This window comes from Arvicanthis niloticus, chromosome 2, assembly GCF_011762505.2.
Source record: "Arvicanthis niloticus isolate mArvNil1 chromosome 2, mArvNil1.pat.X, whole genome shotgun sequence".
Taxonomy (NCBI): domain Eukaryota; kingdom Metazoa; phylum Chordata; class Mammalia; order Rodentia; family Muridae; genus Arvicanthis; species Arvicanthis niloticus.
Window position 1 is genome coordinate 114,110,793 of NC_047659.1, and position 16,046 is coordinate 114,126,838.

The 16,046-nt window shown below is 47.4% G+C and overlaps 1 long non-coding RNA gene across 2 annotated transcripts; it reads right to left on the reverse strand.

Annotated features, from left to right (window-relative positions):
- Nucleotides 1-32: 32 nt before the first annotated feature.
- Nucleotides 33-15,232, reverse strand: LOC143441453 (uncharacterized). Of its 2 annotated transcripts, none has more exons than XR_013108854.1 (3): nt 14,567-15,232; nt 7,419-10,193; nt 33-5,801 (listed from the first exon to the last, which is right to left on the reverse strand). It is a non-coding gene; the product is annotated as an uncharacterized LOC143441453 (long non-coding RNA). The 2 variants fall into 2 exon arrangements; XR_013108855.1 differs by having other exon boundaries at nt 12,601-15,232.
- Nucleotides 15,233-16,046: the final 814 nt, after the last annotated feature.

A 16,046-nucleotide genomic window follows, 5' to 3' on the forward strand; every position in this document is an offset into this window, starting at 1 on the left:
GGAGCCATCATATGGAAAATTTGGAGGTGAGAAATTTTGTATTTACATTCTTTTTTTTTTCTGGGTGTTTTGTTTTGTTTTTTTGAGACAGGGTTTCTCTGTGTAGCCCTGGCTGTCCTGGAACTCACTCTGTAGACCAGACTGGCCTCAAACTCAGAAATCCTCCTGCCTCTGCCTCCCAAGTGCTGGAATTAAAGGTGTGCGCCACCACTGCCCAGCTGTATTTACATTCTTATCTCAAATAAATTTTAATTGATTTTTTTTAAGTACTCACTGGGCTTGGAGAGATATCTCAAGGTTAGGAGCACTGCTGCTCTTGCAGAGAACCTGGGTTCAATCAATTCCTAGCACCCACGTGGTGGTTCACAACCATCCCTCATTCCAACTCCAGGGGCTCCTTCACCTTCTGGCCTCCATGGGCCCCAGGCATGAGTGCAGTGCACATACAAAGATGTAGGCAGAGCATTCGTGTGGCTGCAAGCTTTTCTACCCAGCCTCTTTGTTTCCAGAATGATGACTCTGAGATTTAATTATTTATGAATAAATGCCTAGGCCATACACTTTGGTTCGTTCCCCAGCTAGCCCTGAACTTATCTAACATGTTTCTTCTAGTCTATGGCTAGTACCACGTGGCTAGTACCTCTCCTCAGTTTCATGTGTCTGACTTCCTCAGAGCTCAGAGCCAATCTCCAGCCCCTGTCTAACTCCCAGAGTTCCAATCCCTCTCTATGGGAACTCCCACCTTCTATTTCCTGCCTCTGCTAATAGGCCATCAGCTTTTTATTGACAGGTGATGCTTCCGAACAGTACAGAAGAGTTTTTCTCTACGTACTCATACAAACAAAAAACCCCAATATTTATCAAAAACCTAAGAATGCTGATAGTGCCATGGGAGTTTTTTTTTTAATCCTTCTTCTTTGTATTTTTCTGTATTGTTTTAAAAATTCACAATAAATACGTATACGTATAACAAAGCAATGGTTTTATTACATTTGTTTGTGTATGTGCACATACATAAGTATGTGCCATCGTGTACGTGTAGAGGTCAGAGGACAACTTGTGGAAATTTATTCTCTGTTTCCATCACGTGGGTCCTGGAAATTGAACTCCAGGCGTCAGTCACAGCAGCAAGTGCCTTTGTCCCCTGAGGCATCTCACTGGCACATGAAACAATTATTTAAAAAAAATAAATTTTTTGCCGAGCAGTGGTGGAGCCCACCTTTAATCCCAGCACTCGGGAAGCAGAGGCAAGCAGATCTCTATGAATTCAAGGCCAGCTTGGTCTACAGTGCTAGTTCTAGGACAGCTAAAATGACACAGAAACACGTTGTCTCAATAAAACAAAAACAAACAAACCTAAACAACAAAAACAAAAATAATTTGTTGTGTCTGGAGAAATAGCTCAGTCAATGGAGTGTCTGCTATGCATGAGTACCTGAAACTCAGATCTCAGGTACAGAGAGGTGGCTAGGACTCTGATGGGTTATGTCCCTGGGCTCTCCTACCCCAACCCTCACTCCCAAAACATGAGTAGTTACATTTTTATGGAGTCCTGTGCAAACCAAAAACAGGATGTTATAAGAATCTCATGTTGGGTATAGTTACTCAGGAGGTTAAGGCGGAAGGATGGCAAGTACAAAGTCAGCCTGGGCAGCTTATTAAGACCCTGTCTCAAAACAAAATTTTGAGAGGGGCCTAGAAAGTCACTGGTAGTATACCTGCCTGGTACAGGTGAGACCTGGTCTTCAATCCTCAGCTCTTCAATAAAAAACAATTCAAAATGACAACATGGCGCCTGCAGCCAAGTGTGGGGCACTTCTGAGCGTGGTACCCTTGTGTGACTCCACAACCCAGCGGCTAACTGGGTTAACCCAAACTGTCCCTAACTATCATGACCCAGCCGATCAGAGTAAAGAGAATTTCCACCAGAAAAATAGAAATAGCTAAGAAGAATAGAGCCAGGAAAATCGGCCAAAGAGGAGGGAATCCAGGCCTCGGGAGGCCAGGGCCTGAGAGGTACAGTCCACTTCAGCTCCCAGGAATCCCACCAGAGAAGATCCAGTAAATATTTGTGGTTTTGCATTTGAAACCTTGGCTCCAGAGATGTTTAAAGCCCAGAAGCAGACTCTGGGGGTCATGGGTGATGTACAACTTTAGTTAGCAAAGATGCAAATCAGAAGGCCTTTGCTCAGGCCAGGTCAGAAGGTCTGGTGTCTGTTTGCTGCATGAAATCTTCAGGCTAGTTCAAAGGTATCTTCTCGGAAGAAGATACACACACACACACACACACACACACACACACACACACACACACATCTGTGCCTTACCCTCAAATCTCTTGCTGAGGCTATCATTTTATTCCCAACATGCCACCTATAAGCTGTCCCCCAGGAATCTGCCCCTGGGCCTCCCACCCCCATGCCTCCTGGATCTTGGACACCACAAAGAGTGCCTGTGTTGCAGGCCAGCAGACGCTGAGCCTGCAAACAGCCTACACCTCCCTGAGGCCACAGGGCATAAAGGCTGGTCTGTATGGCCTGCCTGGTGGGCCAACAGCCTCCCTTCCTCCACCAGGCACAGAGATCAAGTCATCAAAGTTTCCCAGGAGGCTGCCAGGGAAGCTGAGGGGACAAGGAGATGCCCACACTGACCATGAAGGAGTCCAGTGTGCTAGCAAGCTGTGGCCACCTCTAGGCTTTCCTACAGTGGATGAGCAGCTGCCAGTCTGTCTGTCTGTCTGTCTGTCTGTCTGTCTCTCTCTCTCTCTCTCTCTCTCTCTCTCTCTCTCTCTCTCTGTCCAGTTGGGCAGTTGAAGGGTCCTAGTTTACTCTTCCTTAATCAGAGTCTTCCCATACTCAGTACGGGAAATCACAGTTGTCCATTAGGGCCGTTTTCCCTTCTCTCCTGGATCCTCGCTGCTCAGCCGAATTGGTCTTTATTCCCCCAAGTCTAGGATTGAACCTTGACCCCAGAGCCTTACAAATGCTGAGCAGGCACCCTGTCAATGAGCTATATCTCCAACCCTCTTTTTATTTTTCATTTTGATTTAAAGTAAGTCTCGAAGTTTCCCAGTCAGACCTTCACGTCTCTATTCTCCGTCTCAGGAGCTGGGATGAGTAGGCCCATACCACCAGGCCCAGCTTCACCAGCCTTTGAATGCTCTGGAAAACTCAGGCCCCACCAGAGTCAGAGCTCCCCAGACTGTCAAGTCATTCAACCACACAGACCTCCATGTCTCTCCATCTCCCCAACCCCTTCCACTGGCAGGAACGTTCCTTCAGCACACTGTAACACACTCCATCACACTTTATTGAGTACCTTCTGTGTGCCAGGCACAGTTTTGTCTGTGCAGTTTTACAGTGCTTGGCATCTATGTTAAACAGGACCCCAGGGACATCTGTCTCCATAGCAATGGCTCCCGTGCTGGGCCATGGGTTGATGCAAGCCATGTGCTCACAAGAGCACAGCAGGTGCCCAATGTGTAGTTCTCAGTTGGGAAGACTGTCTCTCCATTAGGTACCTGGGTACAGCTACTGATACCCCTGCCCAGCCCAGGATTCTTCACTGCTCACCTGTGCTTTGGTGGACAGTCAAAAGGAACTTTCCTTCCATAGCCACACTGCAGGTTTTGCTCCACACAACCCCTCTGCCCCCAGCCTGTACTAAGACCAGCCCACCAGTGACCATAAGTCAAGGAAGACCGGAGCAAATCTCACTGAGGAGGGTCTGGATCCAATGGGAAAATACTGCAGCCTCCCCTCCTCTCCTTCCTCAGAAGGACGGTTCTGATGTATCTGCCTGGCTCCCTCCATGATTCCAACAGTGTGGAGGAGCCCCACATATCCACACTGGTATCCAACATGGAAGTGCTCACCATTGGCTTCTTCCATTCCCACCGATCTGCACACACAGGCAGCTCAGGACCCAAGTGGAGATGCGATGGCCTAGCTTCTCAGTCCTCTTTCACTGGATCCAACCAACAGGAGACAATGGTGGGAGACGAAGTGGAGAAGGAGAGTGCTATCCACCACATACACCCCCGTTTCTTCCTCCCTCACCACAGGTCTGGTGGAGGCTCCATGCAGTGACCTCTGCAGGCTGCCTCTTTGATCAGGTGCTGGAAACTCATCCGTGATCCCTCCAGGAAGAGCGCCTTGGGACTCTTGGGTCCCACTCTGCTGAAAGCAGTCCCTTTATAAAGAGTCCCTGTGTAGTAATGCATGCTGAGTTGTTCTTGTCTCCTGATGTGGTCCACACTGTTGGCAGCCAGACGGATCTAAGCAAATACCCCCCCTCTTCCCCTTACCTCATGCAAGCCAAGTACGACTGTTCAGTTGTTGGCTCAGACAACCTCGTGTCATCCCACGATGACACTGTAGGGCTGAGCATCCTGGGACAGGCACATAACTAATCCCCTCCTCATACCGGCCCAGAGAAGAGATGTAGGGGCGGGGTTAAGCCCGAAGGCATGTGTCATAGCTACTTCTTTTGGTCCCATATCTCTGCCAAACCTCTCACATGGCCTTCATATGGCTCACCCAAGCTGATGGGATTTTACATACTAAATAAACACGGGCCATTCATTCACTTTCCACAAAATCGGGTGCATGCTCACCCCACAGCCAGCTTTTATTGCCTCTTAGCCTGTCTTCTGCCACTATAAGAAAAGTCAAAAACCTGGGTAATTTATACCCAACAGACATTTTAACTCATGATTCTAAAGGGTAGGGAGCCCAAGCATGTAACAGCTAGCAAGAAACTTTGAAACTGCTGCGTCCTCGGCCCACGGCAGAAGGTGGAAGGGAACGAACTCACTTTACAACTCACTCTCAAGACAACAAACCCAACCCCAAGCTATGTTAAGCCTTAAGGGCAGATACCCTGGGGCTTCCGTTTGGAATGCATACATTTAGCAGACACATTCAAGCTCTCCTCATCACGTGTCTGTGCACAGCTGACACCCCTGTGAGCAACCCCGTAGCATTCCACTGGACTTGCTACTGGTGTTTGTTTCGTTGGCTTGTCCCTTCACCTGGGATGTCTCCTGGGATATCTCTGGAATTTGGAGCATGAGTTACTTCCCCGGAGCTGTCTTCTAGGGTTCCTCAGTAAACAGAAAAGTTGCTGTCATACACTCTTTTTTGTTTGTTTGTTTGTTTGTTTGTTTGTTTTTCGAGACAGGGTTTCTCTGTGTAGTCCTGGCTGTCCTGGAACTCACTCTGTAGACCAGGCTGGCCTCAAACTCAGAAATCCACCTGTCTCTGCCTCCCGAGTGCTGGGATTAAAGGTGTGCGCCACCACTGCCCAGCGCTGTCATACCCTCTTTGATCTGGTGGTTTTGTTGTTCTTCTTGTTGTTTGAGACAATATCTCACTGTCTAACCATGGCTGGCCTGGACTCATTATCTAGCTGTGGCCAGCCTAGACTCACTATGCAGACCAGGCTATCCTTGAATTCACAGCGATGTTCTAGTCCCTGTGGTGTGCACCACCACACCCTGCCAATCTGGCTATCTGAGGTTCACAGCAGTAACAGATAATTTATCTTCCTTCCCTACCCCTCACTTTTCTCTTCCTTTCCCTTCTCAAAATAAGTCTGAATTTATTCTGAGCAGTCTGCGATAGTCCCCTCAGGGATGAAAACATCCTCAGTTATTCCCACGGACAAGACTTTTAAAACTCAGTTGATTTTGTTCTGAAGAAAGACACAGAGTCAATCTGCCCCCTGCCCCAAAGACCAGCTCTGGGTTTTCAAGTTCAAACAGCAGCCATTCCAGTGGAACTTCAAGTTTTCCTTGGGGCCTTAAGAAGAAAAGAAAAGGCAGAGAGTTAAAAGACCCTGTTCAAAACAAGACTTTGAATGTCAAGTGGACCAGCATTGGGAATGCAAACAGCACACTCACCTGGGTGGTTTGAGAAGAATTTAGTAGAGTCGATATATAAAGATGCAGGTCAGTTTATAAGACAATATAAAGCTCATACCATGACCAGTAACATTAGGGAACCCTCCCAAAGGTGAAGAAAGAACTACGGGAACTCAGAAAAGACAGCAGCCCAGAGAGGGCCCCAGTCAGAAATTGTGGCCTTAGCCAGGAGATGGAACCAAATGACAGGTTCCCAGAAAGGAAGAGGTTATGGAGAGGGAGACATCCTGACTCTCTCTCCCTGTCCTCTAGGTACAATCTATGAGGACCTAGAACTGCATCCTAGGAACCCACTGATGCCGGCTTTAGGATCCAGCATCCCAAGACACTAAGCTAAATAGATAGAGGGGGGACCAGGCAAAGCCCAGGTGCAGATGGGACATCTCTAGCACAGATGCCCCAAGAGTCTACATTCCAATTAGAAATCGCCAGGTGCGTGGACCTGGGGAGCAGCAATTTGTACTGGTTTATGATTGCTATTCCTTTACAATATTGTCAACTATTTCCCTTCAAAAAGCAAAGTTCACCCTGCAATTAGAATCTGATTCTGATGCTGGGATACTTTTTATCCACCTGCACATTGCTGTTTCTGGCCTCATACATTCAAGTAAATGAAGGTATGGAGCGAAATGGTGGTTCGTGTATTTCCTGCAACTCCATCTCCAGTCCTGCAATGTCCTCACTGACTGCTTAAAGGAGGGAAGAAAGCAGGTTGTTCCCCAAAAGGATTGCAGGAAGGGGATACCTCCACAGAAATGCCAGCCAGCACTTGCACAAAGACACACACTACCTTGCAAAGGTCACACTCTACGTAAGTGGCTAAGCTCAGATCAGAATAGCTGCCTGTGCTCACCTGGACAGCTGACATCACAGAATCTCCAGGTGGCACTCCAGGTGGCCTTCCAGAGCAAACTGATCCTTGAGGCCCAGATCAACAGAAGCCTTCCCAGAAAGGCCTCTTCTCCATATTGCTATCAGGAATCCCCAGATCTACCTAACTGGAGAGGCAAAGACTTTGACAAGTGGCTTCCAGCTAAGGTCCTGAGAAGGGGGCTTCCTCTCCCTCTCCGTTCTGACAGTCAGACATGATTGCAGAATTGTATCTTTACTCATAACAACATAAGACAACAATACAGCCAGACCCTGGGTACAGCTGGGAGCTCTGCTCAAGCCCAAGAACAAAAAACACCCCATCCCCCAGCTGACAGACAAATGACTGGATTCACATAAAGTTCTTAAGATATGGCATCACCCAGTACTCTACTGAACATTAGATGCCAAGGCAGGAGCTGTGGAAATAAACAAAGCTGTCACAGGCCACCCTCAAACCTTTCTGCATACTTCCCCACCCCCCACTTACCCCTGGTGCCAGCACATAGGTGGGTGCCTTTTACAGACTTGAAAAGTGAATCAGGAAAGTACCACCCTGAACTGAACGAGGGCAAACTGCATGAAGGTCAGAAGCCAGATTTCTAAGATATTCATAACGACTGACCTTTTCAGGCAGATCCAGGAGAGATTTTTCCTTTGGCACAGTGTCGGAAACCTGAGAGAGGGGAGGGATTGCCAGAGCTGGTGATGTGCATCTGTGCGCCTCCTGGGAGCACCCTGGGCCCTCTTGGAATACCTATTGTTTACTGAATGGTGACTGTGGGCTTGGCTGATTCCTTTGCGTCATAATTCCTCAATGGGGGCCATTGTCTCCTGCCACAGGCTCCACAGTTCTTGTCTTGCTCAGTGACAGTGTAACAGGATCCAGCAGTGCCCAAAGGAGGCCTCCACTCCCTGCCAGCATGGGCAGAAGCTGCATGGGCATCATGGAGGAATGACAGACTCTCTCCATCCCTTCACTGGAGCCAGCACTTCACCGGAGCAGATCCCAGCAGTATAGACAGTTCCTGTTCATCCTGACCCTCTAGCCACGTGACAGCCCTCTCCACTGTTCTGGAGACCACCAGCCTTCAGTGGTACACCGTACCTCCTGGAAGGTGGACCCCATGGAAGCTCCCTCCCATACTGAACGGAGCTCACCTGTATAATCTGCTGTAGGAATGGCAGAAAGTGTCCTGCTCATAAAAGACACAGTGGCTTCTGCCTGAGTCTCTGGGATCACTCACTTGGGAAAGTTGGCATTCATTCTGTAGACAGGTCTAGGAATGAAAAGTGGAGACTTTCTGCCCATGGTCAGCATGGCTTCACCATCCATGGAGGGAGCCATTCTGGAAACTGGTCCTATGACCTCAATGGAGCCCTGGACAGGTGTGTGTGTGTGTGTGTGTGTGTGTGTGTGTGTGTGTGTGTGTGTGTGTGTGTTATGTGTGGTGCATATGTGATGTGTGTAGTGTGTGTGTGTGGTATGTATAGTGTGTAGTGTGTATGTGTAGTGTGTGTGTATGTGTAGTGTGTGTGTGTAGTGTGTGTGTATGTGGTGTGTGTAGTGTGTGTGTGGTGTGTGTAGTGTGTGTGTGGTGTGTGTAGTGTGTGTGTAGTGTGTGTATGGTGTGTATAGTATCTATATGGTGTGTGTAGTGCGTGTGTGGTGTGTGTATGGTGCGTATAGTGTCTATGTGGTGTGTGTGGTGTGTGTAGTGTGTGTGTGGTGTGTGTATGGTGTGTATAGTATCTATGTGGTATGTGTAGTGTTAGGATGTGTGTGATGTGTGTAGTGTATGTAGTGTGTGTGATGTGTGTAGTGTGTGTGTATAGTGTGTGTAGTGTATGTGTGGTGTGTGTAGTGTTAGTGTGTGTGTGTGTAGTGTGTGTGTGTGTGGTGTGTGTAGTGTGTGTGTGTGGTGTGTGTGGTGTGTGTGGTGTGTGTGGTGTGTGTGGTGTGTGTGGTGTGTGTGGTGTGTGTGGTGTGTGTGGGGGGTGTGGGGTGTGTGGGGTATGTGTGTGTGTAGAATACAGGGTACGTCCTGCAGACCACAAGCTCAAAGCCAGGACTAAAATAAACTAATCCCAGGTTCCTGACCTGCAGAAGCTAAGAGACAGTAAACAACAATTTCTGGAGTTTGGGAGACAATCTGGGTTCAATCCCAATGAACCACTTGATGGAAGAAGAAAACAGACTCTGGCAAGCTGTCCTCCAGCCTCCACACACATCCCATGCCGCAGCCCAAACACAAAATAAATGGATGTAATTAGAACTAATTGATCTGCTTTAGGGCCTGGGTTCATTGCCCAGCATGATTTATCTCATGGCGTTGTATGGTTGATACTCTGGAACTAAAACCCAGAGATGTGCCTGCTCACCAAGAGTGGACATAGGGAGCCATGCAGAGGCTATACCTGCATGCTTGTTCTCCCCTCCCTGCATTGTTCCGACATTTTCACCTTCTTTCCTCCTTCCTTTCTTCTGTCACTCATTTGAAGAGTTGGGAAGATGTTAAAAAATTAAACAAAGCAGGCCAGCTCTGGTGAGATTGGAGTACCTGCGAACCATTCCTCCCCAGACATTGGCTTCCCACCAAACACTAAATTCTGTTCCTCTTTCAAAAACCCCTGCTGCCCTGAGTCTGTATCTGAGTCTCACTTTACACCAGGTACTGACCAGCCAGACCCTCAAATGACAAGACACGTCTCCTTAAACTCCAACTTCTTTGATGTCTTTATTTTAGAGTTATCATCCTTAAAGGCCAACCTATCCAAATACCTCTTGTGTCCTCTTGTCCCTCCAAGGCTGTGTTACACATACATTTATTTAAGGTCATGGGGGGAGGGGTGGTTCTCAACCATCTTCATCTTGAAAGGTCACTGAACCCTGGATCTTTGCAGAGGTAGCCCTCAAGCCCTCTAGTGTTTCTTAATAACAACCAAGAGACTCCTTGAACTCTTGACACAGACTCCCTGATGTCAAACACTTTGTGACACTTGTGCAACCTGTCACAAGTCCCCTAGACACACAACTGCACTCAGGGATTTTGCTAAGCGTTTGTTTAAATGCCTGCCGGACTAAGTTTACAACCCTGTTCTCCAGCTTCGTCTGACGTGGATTTATCTCAGCTGGTGGGAGCTATTGTAAGTTGCCACAAACTGGGAGTCTTGAAGCCGCATGCATTTATTTTCAGATCCAGATATAGAGGCCAAGAAGGTGAAATCAATGTGATGGGACCAAAATCAGTGTGTCCAGGAGAGGCTCCAGGGGAGAATCTTTGCTTCTTCTGGTGGCCTCTGGCATTCCCTGGCTTGTGGCCACATCTCTCCAAAGGCAGAACCTTCAAATGCCTCGTCACATCTTCTCCCGTATGAGGTGTGTTTCCACGACTCTCTCCTACAAGGACACTTTTAATTGGCATCTTCGGCCTATCTTGGAAATCTAGAATAATTTTTGGACTCACAATCCTCCAATGTATCTCCAGAAACTATTTTCATTTTCAATGCTGGAGATTAACCCTGGAATCCCACTCATACTAGGCAAGGACTCTTATCACTGAGCTACACACAGCATCCTCACTTTGCCTTTTCTTTTGAGACAGGGGCTCACTGAGATGCTTAAGCTAGCCCTGACAACACACATACAGAAGTCAGAGGACAGCTGGACAGTGGTGGCACACATCTTTAATCCCAGCACTTGGGAGGCAGAGGCAGGCGGATTTCTGAGTTCAAAGCTAGCCTGGTCTACAGAGTGAGTTCCAGGACATCCAGGGCTACACAAAGAAACCCTGTCTCGAAAAAAAGAAGAAGAAAGAGGAGGAAGAAGAGGAGGAGGAGGAAGAGGAAGTCAGAGGACAACTTTGGGGAATCAGTTCCCTCCTTTTTTGTTGTTGTTGTTTTGTTTTGTTTTTTTGTTTTGTTTTTTCGAGACAGGGTTTCTCTGTGTAGCCTTGGCTGTCCTGGAACTCATTCGGTAGACCAGGCTGGCTTCGAACTCAGAAATCCACCTGCCTCTACCTCCCAAGTGCTGGGATTAAAAGCGTGTGCCACCACTGCCCGGCCAGTTCCCTCCTTCTACAGTGTACCTGCCAGCAGTCAAACTGAGTCGACCAGGTTGGCAAAGGCAAGCACCTTTACTGCTGGACCATCTGGCCAGCCCCTCTGGGTTGTTTCTGGTGATCCCAAACATGCTTCGTGATTGCTGCCCTGAGCTCTCCAAATCCCTATCAAGACTGCTGGCTCTACATTTGGGGATCAGTTGAGGCCACATTAGTCCGGACTTAAACACAGGACCCTAATCAATCATCCTTATGTTTCCCATTATCTTCACCTCACCCTCCAATCCTCTAGAAATGACCGGTCTTCTTTATTTGTCCTCAGTAGAGGCAAAATGGAGGTTACAATTAGGAGTTCTCAAACCATACTGGTTTATATCCTGGCCCTGAGGCCTACCAAAAACAAACAACAAACAAACAAACAAACAAACAAAAAGCCCCTGCCCTGTCCAGATGTTCTTCTGCTACATGGTATTTGGGCTCCGGCTTTCAGTACGGGGACAGCTTGCTCCATTGCTGTGGGCCAGTAGAGAAGCAGGGCGCTGTGGTGGCAAGGGCTTAAAGAAGCAGAGCTGCTCACAGAGGCCAGTGAGTCAGCACAGAGACAGATAGGATGGGGTTAAGAACAAGATATGCTCCTAAGAGTCTGCCCTCACCAGCCAGCGCCTCCAGCTAGCCCCACATCTTAAATTTGTGACCACTCTCTGGGAACAAGAGCTTATGGGGGCCTCTCATATTCAAAGCATGACATGATTCATCTCTCCACCTCTCCTACTGAGAGAACCTGAAAGTACTGTTTTTACTAGAATGTGGTAGAGGTGACCCCATACTATTCCAAAAGAATCCTTTAGCAGGCTCTTGTCCTGCCTCTTAACCTTGAACTCCTAGCTGTTCTGGACAACCAGTACAGTAGAGCCTGCAGATGCCTCTATCCCCAAGACATTTATCTGTAACCATGTTGGACTGTGCCCCCCCCACCCCCAAATCACCCAGTCAAACCCAGTCAACCTACAGAAGCAGGGTGATAAATAAGGCCATCTGAAGCCACCAGATTGTGTGGCATTTTATTACACAGCAATAGATGCTCGGAATAGCCACTTGGGAACTCCATAACCTGAAGCAAGTGGCAGGCCTTAACTGAGTTCCTGACAGAAGAGACCACAATGAAGACTTGAAACTTGTAGTGAATTTGGATGGAGAGTCCAGGAAGTAAGCAGGAAGCAGGGTAGAGATGTAAGCCGGGGAGAGAAGGGTTCATGATTTGATTAAGATACCATGAGGAACCTCATGGGGGAAGAGTGCAGAATATATCTCAAAATCGGCTCAACAAAATGCTGCAGTCACTCTGGAAAATAGTAATAGAAGTTGCGGAACATTTTTGAAGATAATACTATGTATAATCTATCAGTCCCATAGCTAGGTTGCTGTGGTTTGAATACATTTTCTCCAAATTTCAAGGGAGGCCAATATGATTAAGAGGTGGGGACAATCAGATGCAGAGACCCACAGCCAAACATTAGGCGGAACTTGAGTCTTGTGGAAGACTGGGGGAGGGAGGGAGAAGAAGAGTGGGGAGAGGGGTTTGAGGCTAGCCTGGTCTACAAAAAGAGTTCCAGGACAGCCAAGGCTGTTACACAGAGAAATCCTGTCTTGGAGTAGGGAGGGAGAGGTGGGCAGTCTAGATGCTGAGTGGCCTGAAGGCTTCCCCATGGGCAGTCCCGTCCAAGAGATTCCTGCAGCAATACTTACCCAGCTCGCCCTTCAGCAAGAGGACACAGTGCCCCTCCTCCAGCCCTCACCAGAAACCAAATGCTGAGCCTCAGTCTTGGATTCCCCAGCCTCCAGGTTATGGGAAATAAAGTTGTTATATTTATAATTGCCTAGTCTAGAGGCTGGGGCCACTGCTCCATGGTTAAGAGCACGTGTTGCTCTTGCAGAGGACCCAAATTCAGTTCCCAGCATCCACAGGGCAACTCACAAATGCCTGTAACTCTAGATCCAGGGAATCCAGTGGCCTCTTCTGACATCCACGGGGCCTGGGTGCTCATGAGGTGCACATGCAGGCAAAACACCACCCACATAAACAAATAAATAAGTCTTTGGGTTTTAGGGTGTGTGTGTGTGTGTGTGTGTGTGTGTTGGTTTTTTATGGTTTTTTTAAATTTGTGTATAAGAGTGCTCAATTTGCATATAGGTCTGCATGACAGAAGAGGGCATCAGTCCCATTACAGATGGTTGTGAGCCACCATGTGGTTGCTGGGAATTGAACTCAGGACCTCAGGAAGAGCAGTCAGTGCTCTTAACCACTGAGCCATCTCTCCAGCCCTGTTTTTTTGTTTTTGTTGTTTTTTGTTTGTTTATTTGTTTGAGGCAAGGTCTCACTGTGTACTTCTGGCTGGCCTGGAACTTGTTATGCAGACTAAGCCAGGCTTGAACTCAGAGTTCTCTGCCTTTCTCTGCTACCTGAGTGCTGTATCTAAGGCATATACCACCACACTCAGATATAACTTTTTTCTAATTAAAAAAAAAAAAAACTTAAAAAAAAAAATTACCTAGTCCAAGGTTTTGTGTTATAGCTGCTCAAACAAACTAAAAAACAGGGATATATCCAAATGACTGGAAATGACTTTTGAAAAGATACTTACATGTTCATGTTTATTGCAGCAATGGCTAAGAGGTAAAAGAAAATGAAACATTCACAGGCAGGTGAAGCAGTAAAGACAATCAATATATAAACACTGGGAAGTTTTCAGCCACAGATAGAATGAAATTCAACCAGGCAGAGCAGCACACACCTGCAACAGTCCTGGCACTCAGGAAGCTGGGGCAAGAGAATCATGAGTTCAAAGCCAGGCTGAGCTCCACAGTGAGTTCTAAGCCAGACTAGACTATATCGCAAAATTATCTCTGGAAACAAAAAGAAAAAAAGGAAAATTCATTTATAGTCTATAAGATGGATGGGACATCAGGACATTATGCTAAATGTCACTCACAGAAGATAAAACCTCAGGATGCCATTTATACAAGGTTCCTAGAACAGTCAAATATACATAGACAGAAAATAGGATGTGGTCACCAGGGCCTGGGCAAGAGGCAAATGAGGAGCTGTTCCTCCGTGTGTAGAGTTTCAGTTTCACTAGGTGGCACGTTCTAGAAATCTATTACACGTGGTGCATGCAATTAACAGTGTGGGGTACACTCAGCAAAGTAAAGGCTGTAAATTCACTGTTTTATGTGTTCATTTGTCTGAATCTGGGGATCAAACTCAGGTCCTCAGGTACACTAGCCAAGGGCTTTACCACTAAGCTATATCCTCGACTTTAAAATTTTTTGTTTTACCACAATTAAAAAATAAAATAGTCTTGGCCAAGCATGGGAGTACACACAGAGGCAAAAGGATCTCTGTGAATTGGAAGCTAGCTTGCTCTCTACATAGTGAACTCTAGGACAGCCAGACATACATAGTGAGACCATGCTGCAAAAAGCCAAAATAATAAGAGTCTTATTAAGGAACATATAAATCCATCATCTCCTACTCCTCACCATCCTGTTGTCGCACACTCTAAAAGACACAGTGAGCGTGCACACACACACATACACACATACACACACACATCACAGAGATATACAAAGCCTCGAGCACATAGAGGCAGGGTCAGAGGTCACCTGCTGGTGGCTGCGGACGCGAGCTCAGGCTATGAGCTATCTCGCTTACCTTGTCCTCTGTTTCCTCATTTGTCCACCATAGGTGATAATAATCCTCTGGCTAAAGGTTCGCCTGGGTTGTTTTAAAGTCACCACACAGTACGTGCACAGTTAAATGTGCTGTGAGCATGCTGGAAGGCACCGCCACTTCCCATCCCATCAGTTCCAGTTCCAGAGAGCTGCTTCTCAGCCTCCTGACCCACCCTGTCCTGGGCCCCCCACCATAGGATGAACTGGATCCCAAAAGGCAGACAGACCCGCTCTGGGCACCCGGTCCCCCTCTCATACTTGCTACAGTTGTCTATACTCAGCTCTATAGGCCCAAGGATGTCCCCAGGCCTGTCCCTAGGGCTGCACAGACTGAGGACAGAAACTTGACAGAACCTGTTCCTGGGCCCCCTCGGTTCCCACCTCCACCTACCCTGACCCCAGCTCTGCCCTCAGGGAGGGTTCTTCCTGACCTGGCCCTAGCCTGCATGCCCCGTCTGAACAAGAAGTACGGGTTGGGTTTGCAGCCCACACCCCTCCCCTTTTATCTTTAAAAATAGTGAAACTCTTCTCTCAGCTCCAAACGTATAAAGGCAGTCTGAGAGTCCCACAGATATGACAGCAGCAGATCTGAATTTTCCAAGGTGCCCGGCTACTTGTCCCCTCCCAGCCTACAGACACAGCCCTGTCAGAGTGAAGAAGGAAAAAAAAAAAAAAAAGCGCAAAAGCTGTCCTAGGGGCTGGCTTCTGCTAGTATGACGTCACCGTCTCCCAGGGAAGACGTGGCTTTTTCTGCTTGTTTCCTACTTCAAGAGCAGTTTGGAAGGAGCTTTTCTGGCGGCTGGCAAGGCATGTGGCTGCAAGATTAACAGGGCTGCAGCGGCTGGGCCTTTGCTATTTTCTTCTTTGTTCCTTTTGTATTTTTCACAGTGGGCACCTTTTTTTAACGTGTCAGAGAAACAAATGAGAGTTTTTTAAGTAAGCGATTTAAAAGCCTGCTCTGTTGCCTTCAGCACTTTCTCCAGCCCCTGCTCATTCTGGGATCCAGCATTAGCCATTATTCTCTCTGTAGCTCCCTCTCAGGCTTCGAGTCCTCTGCCTTCAACCCTTTCCTCTGTCTGTGGAAACAAGGAGCTAATAGTGGCTCATGCAAGCTAAACCAGGCTCCTTAGATGCTTCCAGATGCTTTTCTTCTTACCTGGAATACTTACTATTAGAAATTATTTTCCTAGACCAAGAAACTAATTCCTGTCCCTGCTGGTAGGAGAAAGGGGCATTATTTTCTAAGTATTGTCAGAAGGTATACAGTCTGAGGCTAATCAAGAGGAAATGTCAGTCAGACCCTAAGGGACATGATGTAAGATCATTGTCTGCTTTGTCACCAATGTCATTGACAGGAAAGAACTGCACAGCCTGGAAGAAAAGAGACAGGACGACTGAATATAGTGGAGAAATAGAATAGTGTTTTGCCATAAAGGACATTACAAAAGACCGTTGGTGAC